We start from the raw sequence: 4,892 nt of genomic DNA, 5'->3' as shown, positions 1-4,892 counted from the left end.
TCATCAGGTTGATGGAAACAACATAGCCTTTAACTATCATGTGGCAAAAGGACACTCAGTCATCTGAGAAAACAGCCATGTTGGTGACAAAGGCAGGTGGTATAACAGCATAGAAGCATCACACCAGTTTCACAGGAAAACATACGAGGGGGTACCCAGAAGAAGTGGAATCTTTTGGAGGGTGGCCCCTTGTAGTCCAGGCTTCCCCACTAGGTCAGTGTTCTAGGATCCCATTGGCATCAGTGCACCAGCTAACATTGTCGTGAGAGGCTGTGTTTGGCTTTAATGAATTTTTTTGGAGATTCTTTCAACGCGTTTGCCCATTTCACAATGTGTGATTTACAAACGCACATGCCCGCACTGAGTGTTCAGCAGTTTTTGACCAAAAATAGCATGACCTCTGTGCCCCACCCTCCCTATTCACCCCATCCCACTCCAAGCGACTTTTTTTATTCCCTCAGATGAAAAAAGTCCTCAAAGGGAAAAGTTTTGCTGATGTGGAAGAGGAAAAACACAAAATGGCAGAAGCTCTAAAAGGCATCAAAATGGACGAGTTCAAAAACTGTTTTGAGTGGTGGGAAAAGCGTCTTAATAGGTATATTGCATCCAACTGAGAGTACTTTGAAAATGACTGAAGTTTAAACAGATAAGAATAAATACACGATTTTTATGGATACATTTCGAGTTTTTTGGGGGTTCCCCTTCGTATATGCATGTGTGTGCTCTGTCCATATGGAAAACAGCAGAAGGCAATTTGGTGGGAGGAGAATGATCCCAACATGAGCCTATGCAGGTCAGATGAGGCCTATCTATGGGATGCCCCTGTATCCCGAGCTGAGGAAACCCCATTCAGTGGATTGTGCTGTAAACTCAACAACACGATTAAGACAAAAGAGAGAACAAAAGTAGTTCCTTTACTGATACTATCAAAGCTGCATAAACATTTGAGCTTAATGAGTCTTTCTCTATCTTTCAGGTTTAAAAAGACCTGATAGAAATTCTATTTTACAGTTGAAAATAAGGTGTCTCAGCGTGTTGGGACTTCTGTATTTAACTCCATTAATGCTTTTCAGTACCAGCATGAAAACATGTGCCTTGGACAATTGTCCTCAGTGGTGTTTCTTGCGGAGAGCTGATTAGACTAAATAAAATAAAGTAGTAAACTAAGCAGGCAGACCTCTGTGGACAAACACTGGAAAGGAAAGAGCTGATTCGTTTGCTGTTTTCTTCTCTCAACGTATCTTAAGAAACCTGTCAAGGAATTAACGTACAAATGAGAAAATAAAGAACACAAGGGAACGAGTGTTCATTCTCTCTGCCCGTATGATTTTAAACAGTTTATTCAACAAAGGGGAACCAAAAAACCCCAGAATTTATTTATTAAAAATTGTGTATTTATCCTTACATGTTTAAACTTCACTCACCTTCAAAGTACTCTCTGTTAGATGCAATACACCTATTGGGACACTTTTTCCACTGCTCAAAACAGTTTTGAACTCATCAATTTTGATGTCTTTTAGGGCTTCTGCCATCTTGGGTTTCACCTCTTCCACATGAGCAAAATGTTTTCCTTGGAGGACTTTTTTCATCTGGAAAAATAAAAAAAAAGTTACTTGGAGTGAGATCAGGTGAATACGGAGGGTGGGACATGGGGTCAGACTGTTTGGGTCAAAAACTGCCGAACACTTAACAGGGTGTGGGCAGGTGTGTTGTCATGGTGGAAGAACCGGTCACGTGTTTGCCACAACATGGGATGTTTCTTCTGCAATGCACTCTCACAACAACACTAGCTGGTTCACTGATGCCGATGGGCTCTGAGAATACTCACCTTGCGAGGGAAACCTATACCTCAAGGGGCCCACCCTTTAGAAGATAATTCCGGGTTTTTTGGGGTCTTCTTCGTAATAGACATTGAAAAGACTCTAGAATGCAATCTCTGTAAATCATTAATCTACTTTTTCTAATTGCCCACTGTTTGTGAAAGGTTCCAAACACACGTCAACCAGGTACTACAAATATATAGAATCCATCATTATTAGTCTTGTGCTTTGATTGATAACAGAATTAAATTACACATGTGCTTCCATAAATGTGCTTTTGAACAAGTCACTTAACCTAGCCTCAGTATTCTGATTTGCAAACATGCAGGATGGAACAAAACGATTTCTAAGATTCCGTCTAACTCGAAAACTATACAGCAAATGATGATACCAAACATAAATTAACTTTTTAAAACTGAGCTTTTCTTGGGAAAGAAGTTGCCTTATTAAGAATCCATGCTGAAACTGTTGGAGTTACACAATACCTGTGCTAAGATTTTCAATGTGAAAGAGACAACAAGTCTCTGAGTATATATTAGTTTAAATTTTGATTGCCAGAACACCATAGATTAGTGACAACTAAGACTTAAGTTACTCAAGTGAGAATAATGGTTGGAAATTATTTAAAATTCCTGTTATATTTGTGAACCAACAATTTGTGCAAATGCATCTATACTTTGGTTGCGATAATAAAACTTTATTTTTGAAAAACACTTTCTAGTTTCAGTGTACATTTGAGTGTAATGTCTCTTTTGAATATCACAAACCTATGGGTGTAAGTCTGATTATATACTCCCCTTTATAAAGATCAGAGACTAAACCATTTTTTTCAAATATTGTAATTGCTTGAGTAAAGAGACAGTACTGAAAACTTGATCTCAAACCCCCAAATCCACCCTCTTTCTGTACATCACATTGTCTCCAAGACCATAAAGCACTTTACTTTTTTTGAACTGGGATCTCACTATGTTGCTCAGGCTGGAGTGTAGTAAAGTGATCCCAGCTCCCTGTATGCTCGACCTTTTTACTTCTAGTAGTCCTCTGGTCTCAGCCTCCTGAGTAGCTGGGTCTACAGGTGTTCGCTACCACATCCCACTAGCTTAAAAAAAAAAAAAAAGTAAGCCGGGCTCGGTGGCTCAGCCTGTAATCCCGTGCCTTTGGGAGGCTGAGGTGAGTGGCTTGCCTGAGGCTGCGGGTTCGAGACCCACCTGGGCAACTTGGCGAGACCTCATCTCTACAATAAATAAAAAAATTAGCTGGACGTGGTAGCGTGCGCCTGTAGTTCCAGCTACTTGGAAGGCTGAGGCGGAAGGATCGCCGGAGCCCAGCAGGTCCAGGCTGCGGTGGCCGTGAGCGGCCACTGCACTCCAGTCTGGGTGACAGAGTGAGACTCCAACTCAAAAAAAAGAAAAAAGAAAAAGAAAAATTTATAGAGTCTGGTCTCGAACTCCTGAGCTCAATTGATCCTCCTTTCTTGGCCTCTCAAAGTCCTGGGATTACAGGCCTGAGCCACTGTGCCTGGCACTGTTTTTTGTTGTTGTTTATTTGTTTTTAATGGTGGCAGATTTATGATTATTTCAGTTTTCTGGGATTTCCGTATTTAACTCCTACTAATGCTTTTCGATGCAAGCATGAAAACATCCCTCAGACAATCGCCCACACTGGTATTTCTTGCAGGTAGCTGATTAGACTAAATAAAATAAAGTAGCAAACTAAACAGGCAAACTTCTGCAGACAAACACTGAAAAAGAATTGGTTTGTTTGTTATTCTATCACTGTATCTTTTTTTTTTTTTTGAGTTGGAGTCTCACGCTGTCGCCCAGACTGGAGTGCAGTGGCCGCAACCTTGACCTGCTGGGCTCCGGCGATCCTTCAGCCCCAGCCTTCCAAGTAGCTGGAACTACAGGCGCGTGCTACCATGCCCAGCTAATTTTTTAAATTATTGTAGAGATGAGGTCTCACCAAGTTGGCCAGGCGGGTCTCAAACCCGTGGACTCAGGCAATCCACTCACCTCAGCCTCCGAAAGCGCTGGGATTACAGGCTGAGCCACGGAGCCCGGCTCTATCACCATATCTTAAGAAACCTGCTGAGAGGGCTCGGTGGCTCAGCCTGTAATCCCATGCTTTGGGAGGCTGAGGTGAGTAGATAGCCTGAGCCCGCGGGTTCGAGACCCATCTGGGAAACTTGGCGAGCCCTCATCTCTACAATAAATCAAAAATTAGCCGGGCGTGGTAGCACGTGCCTGTAGTTCCAGTTACTTGGAAGGCTGAGGTGGAAGGATCGCCGGAGCCCAGCAGATCAAGGCTGTGGTGGTAGCCGGGAGTGGCCACTGCACTCCAGTCTGGGCGACAGAGTGAGACTCCAACTCAAAACAAACAAACAAACAAAACAAACAGAAACCTGCTGAGAAATTAACGTACAAATGAGAAGAACAAAGAACACAAAGGAACGAGTGTTCATTTTCCCTACCCGTATGATTTAAAATAGCTCAATCTATGAGGGGGACCCAAAAAAAACCTAGAATCTACTTATGAAACATTTTGTATTTATGCTTACATGCTTAAAATCAGTCACCTCCAAAGTATTCTCTGTTTGATGCAATGCACTCATTGAGACACTTTTTCCACTGCTCAAAACAGGTTTTGAACTTGTCAATTTTGATGACTTTTAGTGTTTCTGCCATTTTTTGTTTCACCTCTTCTACGTGGGCAAAATATTTTTCTTTGAGGACTTTTTTCATCTGGAGAAACAAAAAATAGTTGCTTTGAGTGAGATTGGGTGAATAGGGAGGGTGGGTCATGTCGTTTGGGGTCAAAAACTGCTGAACACTCAGTGGGGTGTGGGCAGGTGTGTTGTGACTGGGGAAGAACCAGTCACCTGTCTGCCACAACTTGGGACGTTTCTTCCACAACACGTGCTCTCACAGCAATACTAGCCGGCCCACTGATGCTGATGGGTTCCTAGAACGCTTACCTAGCGAGGGAAGGCTATACTACAAAGGGTGCACCCTCCAAAAGATAATTCTGGATTTTTGTGGGTCCCCCTTTGTAATAGACATTGAAAAGACTCTA

Source organism: Carlito syrichta, unplaced genomic scaffold (assembly GCF_000164805.1).
Source record: "Carlito syrichta isolate Samal-C Ts95f unplaced genomic scaffold, Tarsius_syrichta-2.0.1 Scaffold301833, whole genome shotgun sequence".
Taxonomy (NCBI): domain Eukaryota; kingdom Metazoa; phylum Chordata; class Mammalia; order Primates; family Tarsiidae; genus Carlito; species Carlito syrichta.
This window is presented reverse-complemented; position numbering follows the sequence as displayed.